This window comes from Mixophyes fleayi, chromosome 2 (assembly GCF_038048845.1).
Source record: "Mixophyes fleayi isolate aMixFle1 chromosome 2, aMixFle1.hap1, whole genome shotgun sequence".
NCBI classification, from domain to species: Eukaryota; Metazoa; Chordata; class Amphibia; order Anura; family Limnodynastidae; genus Mixophyes; species Mixophyes fleayi.
In genome coordinates, this window is record NC_134403.1 from 126,253,118 (window position 1) to 126,277,819 (window position 24,702).

Sequence of the window (24,702 nt, forward strand, 5' to 3'; positions counted from 1 at the left end):
TAGTAAATTATGCAGATTTTCTTTGTACAGGATTGCACAAAAATGTATGCACTATACAAAAAAAACCATAGATTTATGAGCCTGGGAATATAATCTCACATCAATGCATATGGATGGAACACTTAAGGCCTGATTCATTAAGGAACTTAAATGTAGAAGTTTCTTATTTAAGTCTCCTGGACAAAACCATGTTACAATGCAAGGGGTGAAAATACTTGATAGCTTATTTGTACACTGAAATTTGAAGTTGATATTTGTGTGCTACATGAAAAAACAGTCAGTATTTAACTTATGTGCAAAACAGAAAACTAATTTTCACCCCTTACATTGTAACATGGTTTTGTCCAGGCGACTTAAATAAGTTTCTTAAGTTAAGATCCTTAATGAATCAGGCCCTTAGTATGAAACTGGTATCCTGGACTCAGAAATTAATTTGGCTGATTTATTACAAATAAAAGGGCATGCAATCATTTACACATGAAAGTAAAAAAAAAAAATCTGTCTTGAACAGTTAATCTGTAGGTAGACTGAGACAGTATGCAGGGAGTATGCAAAAAGTCTTTTGCAAAACATCAGAGTCCTTAAGACCCAAATTTTGCTTTTCTTCTGGAATCTAATAATTTCAATCCAGTGTTGACTGGGTAGTCAGGCATGTCCATAATAGCCACTGAGACAAGATACCATCACCATATTACAGAGCGGACCATGCAATGACACTTTACTCAGGAGGACAATCCAACAACCCAGGGTCATAAAATACATGACAGGACAGAACATATTGGATGGAGGGCTGGCTTTCAGGATTCAGGCAGTAGCAGAACTACTGGCGGTGCAGCCGGTGCATGGCACAGGGGCCTATGGAGAAAATGTGGCCCAGGCTGGCTACTCCCCATTTCCTGTTGGCTGGCTACTCCCCAGGAACCAGCTACATGTGCTGCGTGGATCAGACCTGGGTTGATCCGTCCCTTTCCTGATCCCCGCCTCCTCTTTTTTGCCTCTCTTTCCCGCTCCTGGCAGTGTGCACCAAGAGGGATGGGAGTCCAGTTGCCAAGGATTTGCACATGCTAGAAAAAGCTGCATATGTGCTGGTCGAGCTGGCAAAGAATGGTGAGTACAGGGATCATTACATTAATCAATACAGGGATCCAGTGGATCACACCCCGTGTAGAGTGTCTGTCAGGAGGGATCTCATCCAAAGCATCCTGGATTGCCCTGACTGGTGGCTTTAGGAGACTGGAGGTTCAGCCCCCCCCGGCAGAGACGGGGTCTTGGCTGGTCTGGCTGGTCTTGGGTGTTGTGACTGGAGAGGTGAGTGCAATATTGTGTGTGTAGGTGGCACCTGGCTCCCTTACTGACACCCAGCACATATAGAATAGCAGCCGAGTGATCACATCAGGCTCTTGCACTTTTAAGGGCGCTATTACTGCACATTTTGTTGTGTTATGTGGTAATGTTCTTACTAAGAGAGCATCAGAACTTCTGATTCAGAAGTGTGTTTAAGGAGTGATAACCCTGACTTTGCCAGCTCTTATTTGAACCACAACACTGCAGTTAATGAATGGTAGTATCATATATTCATAAAGCAGTACCTGGGCCTTTCCTCTACTATTATCTTATTTTACCCCATCCTCATGAGTAAGCTCCTCTGCTTTATACCAACACCTAGGAGTATATTTACTAAACTTCGGGTTTGAAAAAGTGGAGATGTTGCCTGAAGCATCCAATCAGATTCTTGTTATCATTTATTTAGTACATTCTACAAAATGACAGCTTGAATCTGATTGGTTACTATAGGAAACATCTCCACTTTTTCAAACCTGCAGTCTAGTAAATATACCCCCTAGTGTGCGCATATGATTTTATATATAGAAATTAGAGATGGGCGGGCTCGGTTCCCCGAGATCCGAATCCTACCGAATTTAGTGTATCCGAGTACTGAGCCGAGCAGGCTCGGTACTCTCCCGCCCGTTCGGTTTCGAAATCGAGGCAAAACGTCATCGTGACGTATTCGTTTTTCTGAGCTCGGATCTTGCGAGATTTGAAAAGCATAAATACCAGCTTCCACAGCAATCCATCGCCATTTGACAGAGGGAGAAAGCAGGGTTAGGTCACACTGGCTATATCAACGCAGGGACAGTGATTGATTGTATTCAATACCATTGAAAGCTTAATACCAGTTGTTACAGCAGTAAGAGGAGAAGAGAGGAGGATTTTTGTTAGAGATGAGCGCACTCTGATTTCCTGAATCCGAGCCCACCCGAACGTTGCCGATCCGAGTCAGATCCGACACAGATCCGGGTATTGGCGCCAAATGAAAAATTGAAACCGAGGCTCGGAGTCATAATCCCGCTGTCGGTCATTGATCAGGGTAGAGGGAGGGTGTGTTAGGTGGTCCTCTGTCCTGGTAGATCTCGTGCTGTGCTGTTTAGTTCTGTGCTGTGCTGTACTGTGTTCTGCAGTATCAGTCCAGTGGTGCTGTGTGCTGTGCTTCTAAGGGTATAGTTATTTCCCCAATATTCCCAAGTGTTTAAAAAATGAAAAAAAAGTTATAAAAAAAATATACAAAAAACTAATTATAATTTTTTTTTAATTACAACAAAATTTGCCAAACCAATCCTGCAGTATAAGCCCATTGGTACTGCAATATTACCAAGTTCACACATTCTGCAGTATCAGTCCAGTGGTGCTGTGTGCTGTGCTCTGTCCTTCTGAGGTCAGTGGTGCTGCTGGGTCCTGTGTGCTGTGTCCTGTTCAGTCCAGTGATCCTGTGTCCCGTGCTCTGTGCTTCTAAGGGTATAGTTATTTCCCCAATATTCCCAAGTGTTTAAAAAATTTAAAAAAAGTTATAAAAAAAATATACAAAAAACTAATTATAAATTTTTTTAATTACAACAAAATTTGCAAAACCAATCCTGCAGTATAAGCCCATTGGTACTGCAATATTACCAAGTTCACACATTCAGCAGTATCTTGTGCTACATATAATGGAGAGCAAAAATTTGGAGGATAAAGTAGGGAAAGATCAAGACCCACTTCCTCCTAATGCTGAAGCTGCTGCCACTAGTCATGACATAGACGATGAAATGCCATCAACGTCGTCTTCCAAGCCCGATGCCCAATCTCCTAGTACAGGGCATGTAAAATCCAAAAAGCCCAAGTTCTCTAAAAATAGCAAAAAGAGAAACTTAAAATCATCTGAGGAGAAACGTAAAGTTGGCAATATGCCATTTACGACACGTAGTGGCAAGGAACGGCTTAGGCCCTGGCCCGTGTTCATGACTAGTGGTCCAGCTTCACCCAAGGATCTTAGCCCTCCTCCTCCTCCCCCCCCCCTACAAAAAATTGAAGAGAGTTATGCTGTCAGGAACAAAACAGCAAACAACTCTGCCTTCTAAAGAGAAATTATGACAAATCCCCAAGGCGAGTCCAAGGGTGTTGGTGGTTGTCAAGCCTGACCTTCCCATCACTGTACGGGAAGAGGTGGCTCGGGAAGAGGCTATTGATGATGTAGCTGGCGCTGTGGAGGAACTTGATGATGAGGATGTTGATGTGGTTATTGAAAATGAGGCACCAGGGGGGGAAACAGCTGATGTCCATGGGATGAAAAAGCCCATTGTCATGCCTGGACATCCTCCCTTATACGTCACCTGAATAACCTTCATAGTTCAGTGGTTAGTTCAGGAACTGGGGCTAGGACCGTCATCGGTACAGGGACACCTAAATCCTGTGGTCCAGTTGGATACACACCAGCAACACCCTCCTCGTCAACTTCCTCCACGATCTCCATCAGATTCAGTCCTGCAGCCCAAGTCAGCAGCCAGACTGAGTCCTCTTCAATACGGGATTCATCCGAGGAATCCTGCAGTGGTACGCCTACTACTGCCACTGCTGCTGTTGCTGCTGTTAGTCGGTCATCTTCCCAGAGGGGAAGTCGTAAGACCGCTAAGTCTTTCACAAAACAATTGACCGTCCAACAGTCGTTTGCCATGACCACAAAATACGATAGTAGTCACCCTATTGCAAAGCGTATAACTGCGGCTGTAACTGCAATGTTGGTGTTAGACGTGCGCCCGGTGTCCGCCATCAGTGGAGTGGGATTTAGAGGGTTGATGGAGGTATTGTGGCCCCGGTACCAAATTTAGTACCGGGGCCACCCCACTATGCAGTCCAGATACTTGTTTGGTGGAATTCTGACCAGTTGAGGGTGTATTTATTTTATTGTGGCCCCGGTATCAAATTGGGTACCGGGGCCACCCCACTACGCAGTCCAGATACTTGTTTGGTGGAATTCTGACCAGTTGAGGGTGTATTAATTATATTGTGGCCCCGGTATCAAATTGGGTACCAGGGCCACCCCACTACGCAGTCCAGAATTTTTTTTGGGGGAATTCTGAGCCGTGGAGGGTTTTTTATTAATTATATTGTGGTGACCACTCCTCTACGCAGTCCAGATACATTTATTGGTGCGATTCATACAAGTTCAGGGTTTTTAATTTATATTGTGGTGACCACTCCTCTACGCACTCCAGGTACATTATTCGGTGCGATTCAGACCAGTTAATGGTTTTCTTATTATATTGTGGTGACCACTCCTCTATGCAGTCCAGGTACATTTATTGGTGCGAATCATACAAGTTCAGGGTTTTTAAATTATATTGTGGTGACCACTCCTCTACGCAGTCCAGATACATTTATTGGTGCGAATCATACAAGTTCAGGGTTTTTAAATTATATTTTGGTGACCACTCCTCTACGCAGTCCAGGTACATTTATTGGTGTGAATCATACAAGTTCAGGGTTTTTAAATTATATTGTGGTGACCACTCCTCTACGCAGTCCAGGTACATTTATTGATGCGATTCATACAAGTTCAGGGTTTTTAATTTATATTGTGGGGACCACTCCACTACGCAGTCCAGAAAGATACCTTGTTGCAACGTTTTGGACTAATAACTATATTGTGAGGTGTTCAGAATACACTGTAAATTAGTGGAAATGCTTGTTATTGAATGTTATTGAGGTTAATAATAGCGTAGGAGTGAAAATAAGCCCAAAAACTTGATTTTTGAACTTTTTATGCTTTTTTACAAAAAATCCGAATCCAAAACCTTAAATCCGAACCAAAACCTTAAATCCGAACCAAAACCTTTCGGCAGGTGTTTTGCGAAACAAATCCGAACCCAAAACATCACAAAAATCTGAATCCAAAACACAAAACACGAGACACCAAAAGTCGCCGGTGCACATCCCTAGTTTTTGTTCAGTTTCTGGCACTCCCATTTGCTTTTGGGGTGTCCCCCATTCTTTTGCAGAAATGTATCTGGCTGTGAAAAAAGTACTATTTTGCAGCACTGTAAAAACAATATATTTAGGACTTCCATTTGCTTTTGGGGTGTCCCCCATTCTTTTGCAGAAATTTATCTGGCTGTCAAAAATGTCCTATTTTGCAGCAGTGTCAAAAACAATTTGTAGCACTACAAGTGCTTTGGGCTCAGAATGGATTCAAAGCAGTCCACATATGAGCAAAATGAGCAACCAGGTTCTGTCACCAGTCCTGATGGTAGTGTTCCTGGTACGTCATCTGGGAAAGGCGATGTCAATCTACACCGTCTTTTGAAATCAGCCAAAAAAACACACACCCAAAATTTTTTTACCGCGTTGAAGCGTAACTGAGGAAAAGTTAACTGCCGATATAAAAAAAAATTTCCAACATGCCATTCTACACACGCAGTGGCAAAGAGAGAAGGAGGCCTTCGCAGATCCAAAAATGTTACCGAGCCTACAAGTGGTGCACAACTACTGTTATTGTTGTTGTTATTATTATTATTATTATTATTATTATTCATTTTCATTTATAGAGCGCCACAAAGTATCCGTAGCGCCGTACAAGGACAAACAATGGCACAGTACAAGGTGAAACAGCACAGTACAAGTAACAATAAGTAATACAAAAGACAGATTGCGCAGATGATGTTTATATATAAAATTGTCTCTAAGAGGCGCTATTTGTATATTTAGAGGATCCACGTTCCTACATCTGATCTGCAGTCCGGATACTTTCTGTAGTGCGCACCACACACAGGCACAGCCTGGATCAGAAAGCCGCTTATGCGGTCGGAGACAAGCCCATACCCAGGCACAGCCCGGACTTTAACAAGCTGCTTATACCACCGGATAGGTGTCCAGGATCTATATCTTTCTTGAGGCGGGTAAGCTCTACATTTTTATCTATGACCGATAGAGTGGTGATTACTATATTAGCTGCACTAACCTTCTATACAGCGGATGAGCTGCATATGCTTACATCGCATTACTAGTTTACAAAACAGAAGTATACAAAACATGTGCGAATTTATGCATCAATATATCTGTTTTATGGAATATTATTATCAGAACTAGCAAACTAATCCACTGGAAGAATAACAACTTGGAACGGAATCTGTGTTCACAATATCAAGAAACAACCATATATCAATCCGTTTGGTTGCGGATCTGTTTAAATTGTGGAATTATTTGAGAGTTTTCCCATACATATGATATTTGCTGATTATATACCTATAGATCGATTTATGTCTGTCAACAGCCATATGGGATAATATTTGGAATACTCTATTATTGTTTACATATGTATCCAGTTGAGAATCAGTTTGTTGGATAGCTGAATTTTCTGGTTTTTATTATATGTACATATTTTTTTATATATAAACATCATCTGCGCAATCTGTCTTTTGTATTATATGTGTGTTTTTAGAGGATTGGCATTTCCTCTATTGATCTGCTGCATTTGTTGTTTGTTTTATTTGTTCATATACCAATTAGAGCCGGAGACTCCATATATTTTACAAGTAACAATAAGCACTATAACTCTGGGGGTTCAGTCACAGCAAGAAAGAGAGGGAGGGGAAAAGTGAGTAGAGGCAGGTAACTATGGCCCAAGATGGTGGGCACAGATGACAGGTAAAGAGTCACTGAGGGGAGCGGAGAGAAGCGAGAGGAGACAGAGGGCAGAGGGTTAGAGAGGAGGTGAACTGAGTAGCTGGAGAGCGCAGTTAAAAGTGATGGAAACAGGAGGTAGGAGAGCCCTGCTCAAAGGAGCGAACAATCTAAAGGGAGGGGAAGACAGACACATGGATGAGACGGGAGAGACGGAGACGGAGTCGAGGAAGGGGGAGAAGGAAAGAAGGTATATGAGAGAGAGGAAGCCGACCAGTGGGAGTTTAGGCATAAGACTGGAAAGCTTTTAGGAAAAGGTGGGTTTTTAATGTTCGTTTGAAAGAGGACAGATTAGGGGAAGTTCTGATGGAGCGGGGGAGCTTGTTCCAATGGAGGGGAGCGGCGCGGGAGAAGTCTTGGATACGTGCGTGAGAGGAGGTAATCGGGGGAAGAGAGGCGACGATCGTTGGACAATCGCAGAGGGCGGGAGGGAGTGTGAATAGAGATAAGGTTAGAGATGTAGGGAGCAGTGGAGTTACTCGTCAAAGCCGAGCTGCAAGATAACAGTAAGGCATTAGAGGCTAATGTTTGCTCTGAATAAGAAATGACACCAATCCGTGTGGAGAGTCCATCCAACAGTGGGATGTCTAATCGTGAGCATTCTGTTAGTGTACACATAAAGAGGGGTCCTTTAAGCAGTTCTGCTGATGTGTGCCTGAACAGCCCGAGTGTAGCCGGTGATACACCCAAGTGAGGATGACACTTTGTCTTTAGAAGAGGATGTGGGGGAGATTTGGGTATCCGACGATGAGGATGCGGTTGATTGTGTAAGTCCTGCAGCAGTGTGGCACTAGTGGCAGCATTTCTGGCACGTGAGGTTCTGGCACCAATATGCACTTTCCTAACACAAGCAGGGATGACGCAGGGGGCAGAGCACAACAGTTTAACATCTGGGCTGGTTTGAAAGATTTTTTTAAAAAATGTGTGACCTTGACCATAACTCCAACCAATCCTACTATTAACATGCAAAGGATGGTGGAGGGCCTATCAGGGATTAAACTGTATTTTTACTAATTTGCACTCATAAGGTTTGGGTATAATATGCACCCAAAGACGAGTGCTCAATTGCTAAGAGTCATTGATGAAGAGGAAGACAAGCAGGCTTGTCTATAGAATTTGCAAGACCAAGTAATTTGAATTCCAAAAGTGGTGCACAACTACTGTTACGTGTGAAAGCCGAGCTGCAAGAAAACACTAAGGCCAATCCCTGTGGAGGGTCCATCCAACAGTGGAATGTCTAATCGTGAGCATTCTGATAATGTACCCATAAAGAAGGGCCCTTTCAGCAGTTCTGCTGATGTGTGCCTGAACAGCCCGAGTGAAGCCGGTGATACACAAATTGAGGATGCCACTTTGGAATTAGAAGAGGATGAGGGGGAGATTTGTGTAGGCGACGAGGGCGCTAATGATGATGTGGATGATTAGGATGCACACAGATACCAAACTGCCTTTGTCCATTTCTTTTAATATTCTAATTCTACAGTCTATGCAGGCTTCTTTTTTTCTATTCAACTACAAGTGGAGGTCGGGGGGGTCATAGACAGCCACCAAACTACCTTGGTCCATTTATTTTTTATATTGTTCAGTCTATCCAGGCTGCTTTTTTTCATTCAACTACAAGTGGAGGGCGTGGAGGGGCACAGACAGCCACCAAACTACCTTGGTCCATTTATTTTTTATATTGTCCAGTCTATCCAGGCTGCTTTTTTTAGATTCAACTACAAGTGGAGGGGGGGGGGGGTGGCTATAGAGACAGAAACCAAACTGCCTTTGTCCATTTCTTTAGATATTTAACTATAAGTGTAGGGTGTAATATACACCCAAAGACGATGGCTGCATTGCCAATATGCATAGATGGAGAGGAAGACAATCTGGTTTGTGTGTAGAATTATTGAAGGCCTACCTGCCAGGAATTAAACTGTTTTTTTGATAATTTATTAGCTTTACAATTAAATTACTTATCCAAGAAACAGGTGGAGCACTAAATTTGGTTATTTTATGCCCAAAAACATTGATTTTCCAACAAAATAGCAAAACAAAACCAAACAAAACCAAAACCAAAACACGCAATGGCGGTTTTGCAAAACCAAAACACGAAGGTAATCCAGATCCAAAACCAAAAACAAAACCAAAACACGGGGGTCAGTGACCATCTCTAATATAAATATAGTTATCTACAATGTTAAAAATGTTATTGTGACTGCAACTGTTTTAGTATTGCACACCTGCCAGTTGTTCAGAAGCTGGTTATAGAGATATATAGATAGATATAGATAGATATAGATATTTGCATGAAGTAACCTATAACTTTCATGGGTTGAAGGTCATGGTAATGTGTGAGTAATGTATACTGTATCATAGAGGCTTTCCTAGGAGTATGAGAGTGAGAGTGTGTGAGACCGTTTCAGGATGGGCCAATGGTAAATTTCAGTGTTGTTGCCAGTTAGGATCCCCAAAAGCCCTACCCTAAGTCCAGGTTCACTACTCTACAAGGACACAATACCTAATTTGGAGGGGTTGTTTTTTTTTTACATAAAACCCCACTACATTGCTTTAGTAACATATTTGTTAATGGAAATAGTTGTTTTCCCTATAATTGTATTCCAAAATTGTGGAGTTAGCAAGAAACTACTAAGTACATTTGCTGCCTTTCGTTTCCTATGGTAGCATTGAAATGTGTATAATATGAAATAGGGGCATGAACTTGGGACACTATTGTGTTGTGAAATTTGAATTGGGAAGCACTACTGAGGAGCATAATTTGAATCGTAGGTACTAAAATACTATGTATATTTTTGTTTTTGTTGTGTGTGTGTGTGAGGTGGGTGGGTGGGCCCAAAGCAAATTTTTGCACCTAGGCCAAATACTTCCTAGTTCCGCCTGTGGGTTTGGGTATTGTATTGGGACAGAATTGGTAAAGCTATACTTCTGTAGATCTTATAACACTACAAGTGCCAGCATACACATGGGCGCAAGTGCATATTTACTTTTGTAGTGCCACAAGTGTGCACTAGTTTTACTTTAATATTAAAGTAATTATACCTCCCAACTGTCCTGATTTCAGCTGGGCATTCCTGATTTTAGGGCTCTTTCCTGCCTGGGGTCATGTCTGTCCCGCGGGTGGGAATGTTTGGGGAAGGGAGTATGTAATGGGATGACCTCTGGGGTCGTGTTTATGCTGCCCCCACCATGACGTGGCCAAAATCGAATTCTAAACACTGACGCGTTTAGTTTTTTCCAGACTTTCATCTCTTCTCACCCTTTGAAAAAGTCTGGAGAGATGAAACGCTTCAGTGGACAGCTGGCTGACTTCAAGCACTCAGTACTCTTGCACTTTTTCTTGACTGGCTGAATTTAAGATAAACTGTTTATATGCATTTTTAATTTGCAGTTGCACCTGGAATACAATTTTGAAGGAGAACACAGTGTCACCTGAGGTTATTATCCTACAGATAAGTCTATAATTTTTACACTTTGGTACAACTCCAACTGGCTTCACGATATATTGATGTGCATTTTTAAAAAAATCTACACTATGTGTGGTGCTTTTTTCCCTGTGTGTGTGTATGCATGTATATATATATATATATATATATATATATATATATATATATATATATATATATATATATATATATATATATATATATAGATATATATAGATATATATAGGGTGGGGCATAAACATCTCCCATATTTTGAGGGGGCACTGTGTGAGCTGTAGTGGGGGTAAAGTGGTGGGGTAGATTTCATTTGGTAGGTTAGGCTCTGCCGTTTCTAGTACCCATCATGAATTGGAACGGTGAACATCGGAACTTTGTTCAAGTGTATTATGAGAACAAGTGTTCTGTGATAACGATGCAGAAAGTGTTCCGTACATGCTTCGCGCTAGGTCGAAATGCATCTGTTCCAGATCGGAAAACTTTTTGCTATGCATTTCTAATCTTTGGGCAACTGGATCCACACTGAAAAAAAAATCACCTGGCAGGATCAGAGGGGAAATTGAAGCCATTCCACCTGATATGACCTGGAGGGTGATGGAGAAATTCCGGGAATGTCTTCGGCAATGTATTGCCAAAGAAAGCCACGATTTGTCTGATATAATTTTTAAAACCTAAACAAAACTGTTTATGTTCTTTTCAAAAATAAATATAATGTTTTCCTAAATAGTTTTGTTCATTTTTTTTATACCCTTTAAAAATGTGGGAGAACTAACCTGAATGACATAAGGCCTGAATTTGAGATAACTGTTTTATTTGTATTTGTGGTACTGTTGGGTATTGCTTTGAAATGGAAATAGTCTCGGTGGGTGGGATGTAATTTTAAAGATGGGTCTTGGAGGAGGAAGAGACCTGTTCCAAATGTAGCAATGGGCCCTGTGTTTCAGTTGGAGAAAAAGCAATTGCATTAATAGCCACTACTTATAATTAGCTATTAGTCTGAGAGTACATTAATGCAACTGAACTTGATATAATTTAATGATAAACATGGTAGTATTTTAAAATCTATACCTGGGTATCTCTTTGAAACATTTTTCTATGAGATCTTTATGCCATGTGTTCTTTTTTGCTCTTGTAAATGCTCTGCAGAAATATTTCTGACAGCAGACTAATGTGTTAATTACCATGCAAAACCTTATATAATTAATTTCTTATGCAAATGATTCCATTTCATTGAATTGAAAGCCTGTGCAATATCTGAGAGCACATTGGGCATATTGCAGATGGACATTAGACTGGATTAAACCTGACCACTGGTTTGAATTGAAAATGAGTGGTTGTTAATATAGTGTGTGTACGGGCTTATCTCCACGAGCCAGAAGTGTCAGAAAATCTAGCTTTGAACGTCTCAGGGGTATACATTATTCTGATAGGTGCAGCCCAGAACAAAGTACTGTCACTGTTACAGAGAAATACATTTGTACCGTGGTACATTCGTTAGGAATGTGTCAGGGGTTGTGGCAAGCTGGCTGTTATCCTGACTGCAGAGTAATCTATATATTTTCTTATTAGTAATCCTTACACATTTGCTTCTTCTGTTCAGATAGGACTGAAAATCGCACACAATTGTTCAGGTTAAGTGCCCAATAGCGTTTGGTGGAAAATATTAATTGAAAGCCAAAGGACTATATTTTTATATTTTGTTTCTGAAATGCATTAGTTACAAAGTGAACATTTTAATTTAAACAATTTCATAGAGTAGACAATACCACACTGATGTCTTTAAAAATAGTAAACAAGGATTTTCTATCTGACTATCTTTTAATAACAGGAATAAGCATTTGTTTTTACATCCCCATTCCTCTCCCTAACGTTACAGGTGTAAACCGCATCTCTCTTTGTAAACACGTAGAATGCTCTTCCGTTTTCTGGCCATAAATTTCCGCATTGACCATAGAAAGGAGCTTTAAGGAGAAGGGAAGACAATTGACAAGAGTAGTAATTCAAAAGACGGTATTTCTGGAAGAAATGCTAGAATACATAGGTAAACTTTATTGTATGATCTAACCGAACAATGTTAGAGAAAAAGTAATTGGAGCGCAATTCTATATATAGTTCTAAAACATTTTATCAACCAGTGATCCCTCTAGAACAGTGTTTCTCAAACCCAGTCCTCATGGACAACCCCTAACAGTGTAGGTTTTCCAGGTGACAAGGGAAATAATTATACCACCCGTGGATCTGTTACAATGTGTCAGTCAGTAATGAATACACCTGTGTTAAAGCAAGGAGATGTGGAAAACATGCACTGTTAAGGGTCCTGAGGACCAGGTTTAAGAAACACTGATTTAGAATGCGCTTCAATCCATGTTTTAATCACTGGTAGTTCCTTTGCAAAATGGGGCTATTCTGCTTATTCAAGAAAACATTCAATCAGTATCACAATAACATATTTTGACTTGATATATTATATAAGCGTTCTTAAAGCATGTTGTTAGCATTAGGATCCTCTCACATGTCTTCCCACGAGAGGCTTTCTTTTAATTATTTTCTGGATTATATGGGTTTCAAATTTTTCAGAACATAAATGAAATTTTTAGTCTTAAGTATGTCAATAGAGTAGTTTTACAGATTATGTGTAATGTCAGTCACACACATTGCTGACCTGCTATCTCAACACATTGGGACAGAAAGTAGTTCTATAAATATTATAAAGCGTTAAGTAGTAAAGAACAATGCTTCTTTACATTCTGTGTTATGACCTCCACTGATTTCTCCAGACCTATAGGCCCTATTCAGAAGCCGGCTGATGGGACACTTCATCCAGAGGAAACAGATCAGCCAGTAGGCAGCTATCAATAATACCACTTGCCTAACTAACAGAATCAGTACAGAACTATGTAGAATTATTTTTGGGGATCTGCGTTACAGGGGCCCAAGAATTGGACATTCACAGTTCTACTTGTCGGGGATGGGAAACAGAAGGAAATCAAAACTGTATGTATGTATGTATGTATATATAATATATATATATATATATATATATATATATATATATATATATATATATATATATATATATATATATATTATTGCCGTTCCTCAACTTTATAAATACACACACAAAACTCACAAATTTGGTAAAATGTTTGCACATGACTCTTCTGTACTTCTGATTTTAAGCATTTCTTGGGCTTTTTTTGTTTCGTTTATTTAGGTTTTTTTGGGTGGCAGTTACCATTTATAACGACCTTTGCTGTTCCAAATTGACTCAATTTCGATTAATTCGTTTTATGTGCACTTAGTGTTAAATTAATAGGAATATACTGATTGATGTAAACAACACAGTGTAACTACAATGCCACCTAAAAGGCAAATACCTGCTGTGGGAGTAAGAATCAAGAAGCAGCAAAAAGTCGAAGGGCGGAGTGAGATAAAGCTCAATGACAAACTATGACTACTGACCAAAGACAACGTGAACGTGATCATCATAGCCATGCAAATATGACTCCTCAGCAAATTCACCGTCACAGAGAAAACAATCAAGCGCCAACAGGACAGAGGTAATATCACGTCAATGTCTACAAAGTCAGCGAACAAGATGCCACACCATCTTGAGGTCTGTAACTTTGATGAACCAAATATTAATGCTCATAACTGTGGTCCCATGAACAGTATTTGTGAATTTTGCCATGCTAAGCATTTTGCGGCTGTATGAACATTCAAAAAAACACTTATTGTTTTCTGTCATTTTGATGGTCTTTTAAATAGATATACTCCCCAATTATCACCATGCTTGAAAAATCCACCTATTTTATATATGTAAGGTACATGTAAAAGACCATGCTATTCTTTGTACATAAAAATACGTAAACACATGTACTGTACCTAGTCATTCTTTGTACGTACAGTAAGTAAACACATGCACTGTATCTACTCATAAACATAATGCGGCAACTGAAGTGGCACCCTTCTTATACATATACTACTGTTTGTATACTAGTCACTATAACATCATTAGAAACAACTAATTTAGAATTTAGCTTGAGCCTAAAGTAAATCAGAATGTTTTAAATCATTTGATACTTTTCAGTTATTAGGTCTCCTGCTTGTTTGTCATACTGTACATTTCCTTTTACTTGTCTTTCTAAATTAGAGTGATCATGCTGGTGTGATTCAACTTGTAAATGGGATATTAATTTCCATGCCCACTGTTTTATGTAGCATGACATATTTCCTTGCTTTAAAAGAGAAAATCACTTGTCAAGGGAAATTGTTCTACCTCTGATTTTATGTCTCTGCTCTTATAAAACTCTAAAACTTTTAATTATCATTTGCATTTACAATATGAATCCACAGCATAACTTGGTTTGTATGTATTTATTTATTATTAATAATAATACTACTAATAATAATTAGTAATAATAGTGAATTCCTTGGGGACAACTGTGTTCAGGGTGTCTGTGTTACTTATTTGAAGACCTAGCAACACCCCATTAACAGTTTATATCGAGGGTAACACATAAGGGGTGTCAACATGTAGTGCTGTAAGTTAAACAACCTCCAACACTTCTTAGGTGTTACAATGTATGTTATAATTTACTATATAAAAAAAAAACTCACTTAATGGTGTCTGGCAGTCTTTAGAAACTGCTTGACACCTCTCCAGTTCTGCCCAATTACCTATTGTTTCCAATGACTAATGTGCTAAATGTATAGCAGGTTGGAATGAAGGGATGGCTGACAGTATGGAGGAAACCAAATGCCAATGCCAAATCAAACCGACTGTTAGGCTGCAGATAAAGATGTCCTGGACAACAATAAAGTATTGTTCAATAAAAAGAATGTCACTAAAATATAATCAATGCAAAGGGAATATTCTATTTGTGATACCAGCTTTATATAGAACAATTAAAGATGTATAACTACCTAAGTGTCAGAAAATTTAAGTTCACTTTTGAATGGCTGTGGAGGGGGAGATGGGATAGCTGGAAGACCAATCGGAAGCTGCAGTCAATGAGAAGGCAACTCCTGATTGGTTGGATTGGTCCTTCTTTACACCCCACTACCGCAGTGTCAGAGCATTTGCGTTATTAATATCATTTTTACTAGCATTAAAAAAGGAAGCAAAAGACCAGTGTGTACGTGCCTGACTAGTCTATAGCTGAACATTGATAAAACAAGTAGCAGGTTGTGGTTGGGCGATTTAGTTTTATGTGTGACTGTGACCTAATGTTGCACAATATGCAGCTCTGAAAGGAAATATAAGCATATTCCTTAGCCTGGCAGAAAATACTTTTTTTGAATGTATTTTGTTTATTACTTGATTAGTGTACATTCCAAATATAGCCATAGCTTAAAGCTTTTTTAGATTTTGTATCCTATTAATCAAAATGCAGCTAGTGACATTCGCTGTAATTACAATGTCCAGTTGTATCACTATGAATTTGTCATAGAGATGTGTGTTTCTTGCTTAATGAGTTGGTCAATAAATCCTCAGCACCAGACTGCTATGAAGTATGTATTCATTTAATTCATGGGCACATTAACTTATCATTATTCATGATGTGATGATCTAGAATGATGGTGATGAACAATATTTATTAACTAACACCTATTTATTTGACTTCAGTGTCAGGAGTAGGCAACCTCTGGCTCTAGTCTCCAACTGTTATTATACATAGCCCAGTAATCCGTTGCCTGGCATATAATGCAAGGATTTGCTGTACATCAGTGCGTCTTGCTTCACTCATGTCATATGGTCCTAGTGGATTGATTGGCTGAATGTGGGCTTATTCCAAAGATTTTCTGCCTCCACTGTATCTGAGGGGATAAATATAGAAATGTATCACTTATATTCCTTTTCTGGACTATGTAAATACCGTTGGTATTTAGAGGCCTATTTTAGATTCCCTACATTTTTGATCTGTTAATTAGCGTCCCTTATCGCCATATTTTGCAGTGTTAAGGAATGCATCTTCAGAGCTATTTACAATAATAGTCATTCTGCGACATTGCATTCAATAAGAGACTTTGAGAAGAGGATTTCTGCAGCAGTAAAATAATGTAGTTCCCAGTTCAGACCCAGTGTCTATACTGTGCATATTGGGCTACAGACTACAGCAGCTAGTGGAGGGAGGGGAGTCCAGTTTGCCGTGTTTTGGCTATAGTTTAGATGATGTTAACAATTGGGAACAAGTTCCGAAAAGTTAAGCTTTTTGGATCTTGATAAGTGGCTCCACTTCTCAGTCCCCTTTGTTATTGTCTAAGGAAGGAGATATCTCTGATATCTCCTGCGTTCGGCTGTTAAATGCATGATTTAAGGCTTGATAAATAGGACCCTTAGTGAGGAAATATAAAAATGCCATTCAATTCAGATTGAGTTGCATGTTGCCCCTGCTTTTATTCTACCTTAAACCTGGACCTATGTGATCTTTTCACTAATCCAAGCCTGTCTCTATACACCTGCTATAGATATGTAGTATAAAGGGATATGCTACATATATGTTGAATAATATAGCTTTTTATATATTATAGTAATATAATGTACTACACTGTTCACACATGTAGCTTAATCCCTGGTGTCCTCTATTTTTCCCAGTACAGGGACGATCAATTTGATTTTGTTTTGTGAGCTGTTTGTTTAAAGGAGCAGTGTACAATAAAACAAAGCAACATGACGGTAGATGAAGTGTAGTATGGATGCATTTTTTCACATAGCTGCACTACATACATCACATATGGCAAACATAGGTAAGTAAGCGACATAAGGAGATATTGTCTCAGGTCTAATTGTTCATATTAGCTCTTGCTCAAATACATGCTCACTTTTTGGGTATCAAACCAATGAAAAAAATGTTTGGAACATTCATCCAAGTTCAAAGAGTTTGCATTGCATGAAAAATGCATTGTACGTTACATACTCCCAGTGACAAATAACAGGGATATTCTAAGATTACTGGGGTACACATATGAGGAATTATAAATGTTATTTAAAATTTGTATCAGAGCAGAGTGTCTCAAGGTTATGGAAACACACATCTCTTTTAGGTTCATTTTAACTGTGTTTATTATAAGTAAAAATATTACGACCATTCAAATGGCAAAATGGCAAAATCTTCAACAAAGAACATTAGTAGGCCTCAGCCAAAGATCACATTATGACACATTTCCATTTCTAAAACCCAATAAGTAACATGCAAACATTCCACAAAACAAGAATGTACCACAACGACACAAAGTGGGTGAGAGCTCAGAGATCTCTTAGGACCAAGTGTAGGTTTGTGTCAGATTTAAGGTTAAGGGGTAACATTCAAACATAGAATTTGATGACAGATAAAAACCACTTGGCCCATCTAGTCTGCCCATTTTTTTAACCTATGGTAACCTCAACCCTGTTTGATCCTTAGTTCTTTCTAAGAATATCCTTATGTTTATCCCAAGCATGTTTAACTTGTTCTACTGTATCAGCCTCTACCACCTCTGATAGGAGGCTATTCCACATATCCACTACCCTTTCTGTGAAGTCATTTTTCCTCATATTTCTTCAAAACCTACTTCCCTCCAGTATCAGTCAGTGCATGTCCTTGTGTTCTAATACTTCTCTTCATTTGAAGAATATTTCCCTCCTGTACTTTGTTAAAACCCTCAATATAATTGAATGTTTCTATCATGTCCCCCTTTTCCCTTCTCTAATTCAAACTATACATATTAAGATCATTTAGTCCTTCCGGGTAACTTTTGTGCTGTAGGCCATACACCATTTTAGTTGCCCTTATTTGAACAGTCTCTAATGTATTTATATTCTTCTGGAGATATGGCCTCCAGAACTGAACACAGTATTCTGGATGAGGGTGTACCAATGACCTCTACAGTGACATTATTACTTCTTTTTTTTTCTGCTACTGATCCCTCTCTGTCAGGCTCTGTCCCCGCACATTTGCTCAGTGCCATGGACGGACGCCTTCTTCTGCTGTCATTACTCTGCTAGGCAACGGGACGTATCCTCCTTCCTGTCCAGCGCTCGGTGCATGTTCCCATTGCTAGGCAACGGGATGCTATTTTTGGCTGTCAACTGTTCTGCCACCCAGTTCACTGTCACTAATGAGTGTCTACCCCATACTATTTCAGGGAGGCTCTATCAAGATCCCCTTATGCTCCAGCATTCCTGTTTGCTTTACTACATCCTGATTGACCCTTTGGCTCCTGACTTGGCTATTCCTGACCTCCCTTCTGGATTCTCCTTTGGCATATACAGATTTCCTGGCTTGACCTTTGGCTTCCTGACCATGCTTCTGTCTGAACCTTCTGTACCTATTTGCTCAAACGGCCTGACCTCGGATTGCAGACCACTTTGCTGGTGCCTAACTAGAAGGACTGTGACCTGCGCGTCTTCTGCAGCAAACTCCAAACTCCTTGCGGGGGTCCTGGCAAAGGTGCGTTTAGGCTCCACGCCTTCTAGCTTAGCAGGGCAAATATCAGCAAGTAGGCCTCAGTCTATATTAATCCGTCACACTCTCCCTATGCAACCAAGCATCTGACTTGCCTGTCTCATTGCTTTGTTACATTGCTTACCTGTCTTTGTCACCTGAAATAGTGACTTCAAGACCACTTTCCTCCTCAGTAGTCTCCAGTATAGTGCCGTTAATACTATATTTAGCATTTTGGGTTTTTGAGGCCCAAGTGCAAGATTTTGCATTTGTTGACATTAAGCTGTAATTGCCACATTCTTGACAATTTCTGTAGTCTAAATAGATCATCAATCATTTGTTTACCCCTCCTGATGAGTCTACCCTGTTACATATATTTGTGTCATCTGCAAAACTGCATATTTCCCTTCAATACCATTTTCAATATCACCAATAAAGATATTAAAAAGCACGTGTCATTGTTATACAGTACCCTGGATTAGTCTCCTAGGTACCGTCTCCACAGGGAGCCAATGGTCCCTAACCAGCATGGGGGAAAACACTCATTGTTAAGTCCTATCATTTTCCCACCTATTACAATCTGACTACAGCCCCTAGTCTGCCCACCATTAGCTCCACCACCGTGGGAAGGGGTTTTAACCTGTATTGTTGTGTTCATGGATTGGTGACTGGGAACTGCACTTCCCGTCACCTGTGTATGCTGTACCTGCAGAGAATCATATCTGTCTGGTGATTGTATTTTCACATGTCTGTATTGTCATCTAGGGAATAAACTGCGTTTTGGTTGCAACAATATGTCTAGGTGATTTCAAAGAACCCACTAGGACGTGCAAGCTCTTCACATGCTGTGAGATAGAAAGAGGGGAGGTGGGGAAGAGAAAGGGGTTAAGAAAGAGAGGAGGCGAGTGAGGAAAAATGGAAGACAGACAAAGGTTAGGGGGTTGGGGAGTGAGAAGGTCTGTGGGTAAGGGGCATGGGTGACGTGTGTGTGTGTATGTATGTATATATATATATATATATATATATATATATATATATATATATATATATATATATATATATATATATATATATATATATATATATATATATTACACCCATAATCCAGCCCTCAGTGAAATGTTTTTCCAGTGGAAGTAATTAGTGGGAGATTCTTAGAAAAATATAATTGGATTTGGCTCTGAACAGGAAGCATGAGTTACCTTTATAGATTTAACACTTTCAGTTTAGCCTAGATGTAGCTTACTTTTCTGTTTCAAAAGGTTCAATTTATATTATACAATATATAATTTTCATAATCATAAATGTAAGTTTTCTAGTTGAAAAACTGCACTCCCCACCCTACTCTTTCTCCAACTGAATGTTATTAATGTAGAGAAAAGCAGACCCTGGCAATGATATTAAAACTGTTTGGGAACACTTGCAATTAGCAATGCAGCAGTACTTGAGTTGTAAAAATCACCTGACAAGTGTTATCACACAGCTGTTTCTCTGGTTCTCAGTCTGTGTATCCAACTCCCACATAGTGCATTATATAAGCAAGATCAGAAAGCAAGCATGTGGGAGTAGTGCATAAATTAGCAGTGTACTTGTGCTAATCCAAAATGCTCAGTCCTTGTTATTATAAACATTTGAGGGAATGGCAGCAAATTGTATGGTATGAAGCCTCGTATAAACTACTAGCCTCTGTTCCCCTGCAACTGAGAACATAACTACTATCTGTCAGCAGGCAAGGGCATAACTGTAGCCATATTGTCCATGTGACTGCTATGATGAGTACTGCTACTCCGGCAGCACAGGGTGCCCTGACACATAGAAAATGTGCCTTAAAGAACAAAATTAATGTCTTCATAACACATTTATCAATGCAGTTATTGGATTATGACAGCAAAGAGAATAAATTGACTAAATATATTATTCAACCTAATGTGTCAGCTTGCTACAAGACATCATGCTGTGTATGACTTTTTGGGGTATGATGGAGCCCATCACGATTTTGCTAAAGGTCTCCGATATTTCAAGTTACATCCCTGGAAGCAGTCCTATAACAAACTTATTACAACAGAGAGTATACGAAGGATAATGATCGTACCTGGTTAAAAACTGGTTACTTGGCAATTTATTTGGCTTAAGGTGGTCATATTTTGTCTGATTGTTTCTGATGGAAAGATAAGACCACCAATTTGGTATTTTGAGCCAGATTTTTATTAATTTGGGTTTCAAAAGCGTTGCAACAATTCCAGGAATTTATTTCCTGAACAATTTTTATAAATGGCCAGCATTGTTAATTGTACCTACCAGCGTCACATAATAATGTCTATGCAGCGAGGGTTGATGTTTTCCTTACTAGTATGAAGTTGCTAAAATATTCAGAGCTTTTTTGACAAGTTTAGATGGAAAAGAAAACTCCATCCCCTGGACAAATGGTTTGCTTCAAGAGTTCCGCTGTCATATGCGCCGGATACCTATGCTCACTACATTAAAAAGGTTAGAGATTCTAGCACTTCAACTGAGGAGGAAGGGCTATGATAATATTAGGGAAGGACAGTTGTTATGCTTCTTAACTGATAAAATTATACCAAAATAACTCTTCACATTTTAACAATTGTAGACTGTAGAGGCAAGACAAAGGAGAAAACTTGCTGTAAACATTGTACATAAATCTTGTTGGAACCCTTTTTTTTTTTTTAAAGTGTATTGTTTAGACATAGGAAAGCTCTTGTGATCCGGTGGTCTGACAGTTACTATAGCGACATAAAAAATCCAGGAAAATGCCAAGATGCTGTTTTGACGTCACTTAAAAGTGCGACTGTCATATTCACGGTTTTAAAGCGGCAATGGCGGGTCCCACGGCTTAACCCTAACACATAGCTTAGATTAGTTAGGCGGCAGGACCCGGCATTGCCACTTTAAAATCCGTAATATGACACAGGTTTTTATGTCGCTATAGTAACTGTCTGGGTTATCATTATTGGCTATATGTGCCCAACCCTTGTGATCAGTGTTATATAAAATAACGTGATGTTTTTTCACTCCGTTTTATATTTTTGGGATATACTGAGAACATTATGAAGATTCCCAGAGAGACCTAGAAATGCACAATTGTACATTTTATATTTACAACACAGTTCCAACTAGCAGCAAACAGCAATAGTGCTCACATGATGCTAATATTAATGTACTGGGAAATAAAAAAATATTATGCATTTAAATAAATCCTGTCACCACTTTTTCATGAGTATATACTGTTCAGACAGACAGTCAAGTAGATAGTTTATATTTTTAGTAAAATAAATTTGGTGAATAGGAAAATGAATATTGTAGAAATTACACTTTGGTTACTATATGTTAGGCCTGACTGCTGACAATTATGATGTATTAGGCATATTGTAAAAGCAATCAAATACTCTGTTGATGTTTTCAGTTTCAAGAGAGAACAATTACATTTTGAAACCTAAGTACGACAAACTGTGGTGATGTTTGATGACATTTCACAAATGGTTATATAGAAATGAAAATGTATGGCATATGCAAATGACTGCAATTACCATAATATTACCATTATTTTAAAGAAGTTATTTTTTGTTTTACCTATATACTGTAAACATAAATCAGTCTGTTTTTATGGAAAAAGATGGCACCTGGCATTTGTTTTGTTATTCTATATTAAAACAGCAGATGGCTCTCTTGAGTTTTCTTTGAAATATAATAGGATCTGCTAGAATTGTAAACTTTTTATTATAACACATGTAAGACTGTATTTTTACCTTTGTTGTTTAAATATAAATATTATACATATATGCAGCAATTCTTTGTCTTACTGTTATATTTGTGATGGTGTTTTGAATTAAAACCTAAATTTGTTTAATCTAGTTGTTTATATTTTGAATTAACCTATTAACTTATTTTCAATAAAATTATATTGTATATAGTAAAACAGTATGCTTTACATTTATTGTAGTATCGATGTGCTATGCATGTTAAGTCCCATTCTTGTTATCAAACAATGTAATTCAGTGACGGAGCAAATATGTCAGCTGTCCCTGGTGCTGAAATGACTGGTCCCAAACATTCTACATGCAAAGAATGTAATACAGCATACATGTTTGATATACCAGATCTGGCAAATGCCTATGTTTATTAATATCTAATATAGTTTTCCAATATTTAATACTGTTTAGTTTTATGGATATGTCTGAATTACACATGAATATTGGTTGTTGTAAGTGAAAGTGGATGATGCTTTAGGCTGATTTAACAATATCTACACCCAACTTTCCCATTTACATAGGGTAAATATTAGATGTCTATTAGACAGACCTTCATAGTACGTACCTACAGGATATGCATATTGTAATGATCTAGTCATTTACTTATTATTATTATTATTATTATTATTATTATTATTATTATTATTATTATTAGTAGTAGTAGTAGTATTAATTTTGTATGTATTCTCATCTTGATAGTTACAACTAATTGTTGTATATTGTAAGATGTGCTTGATAGTGGTGTAAGATATGTGGACACCACCAGTCACGCTGTCAATGGAAAAATAAATTAAAATAGTTTACTTTGAGTCATTTCCTGATTAATTTATTAAGGCAGCACTTTGGCAGGTTAAGCCTTGTACTTTTCATCATGTATTATTTATTAAGTGTATTTCACAAATCATAGTTGAATTAAATTACTTTGACATTTATATGATCAGTCAGTAGAAACTATTTAAATACACTAAATGATTCTTTTTACAAGCAAGCACAACTCTAAGAAATATTAATGCCAAGGATGGAGATCATCGGTACTTTATCTTTTCTGATATTATCACAGAATGGTTTTACTTTTATGTAAGCTGTAGATCTCCTCCTGTTCTGGATGGGAAAGATGGGCTTTGTTCAGTAGAAGAGTAGGTGGTCAAAATGGATTGTTTTTGGATTAAATTACAAATAGTTTTTTTTTTCTCTGCAGCTGTATCTTGTTTTTGAATCCTATTTGTTGCGTGGGAGAGTTCCGAGGCCACTAGACATTGACGCTGTAGGTGTTTGTGTTTCCACAGCACCACAAGCTACTCTTATTCAGCTTCAAGTCTTTAACACATTGTTGTTTATCATTTGTATGCATGTAAGAAATCTTTTTATCTGTAGCTATCTCCGCTTCTTTTCTGCAGCGCACTGCCTTATTCATACATTTATCACAGTGGAGTATGTAAATAGGACAAGGTAGGGAGGCAAGTGAAATTGCACACAGATTGATGAGGAGCTCTTAGGCTGAAACTATTGGTGTGGGTAATTTTTCACATTTATGGCACGGTATGAAAAACCCAGGTTCCCCCTGCGTGTGACTGTGTAAAACAGAGGTATCTAGGGATGACACTCTTGTGGATTTGATCTGCTAAACTTGCCAGTTTTGCTCCTGCTGCTGCTGTGAGACGCTTCACATCTTGTCATCCTCTATTCAAAGCGACCATCTCTTTTCTGTTATTACACATTAGTTTATTGCTAGTAGAATCATCGCTGGGTGAATTCCTAATGCAGCAGTGCTGCTTCTCTGTTTATTTCCTTGTTTTTTTTTCCTTTGCATATATTTTCACTTCTTTCTACTGTCACTACAGAAAGTCAGTATCTCCTATGCACCAAGAGGGTTGTTTATGTAACTTTACAGTGGGGCTGTGTAGGTTCTTGCTAGCTTCCAGCTATTCCGGACACTTGTTTCTGCAATGAAAAGAGGACAGGAACATTGGAGGCAGTTTGGCTTCTGGTGGAATTATCTCTTGTCTTTCTCTGCAAGCAGTAAAAGCAATCCAGCCAGAAGATTGCTGTTAAGCATGCTTAATTTCTGGT

General features: G+C 38.8%; 1 protein-coding gene across 1 annotated transcript in view; it reads left to right on the plus strand.

Annotated features, from left to right (window-relative positions):
* Positions 1-24,702, plus strand: part of FGF14 (fibroblast growth factor 14) — a 514,840-nt gene that overhangs the window by 289,950 nt on the left and 200,188 nt on the right. The window lies entirely within an intron of this gene.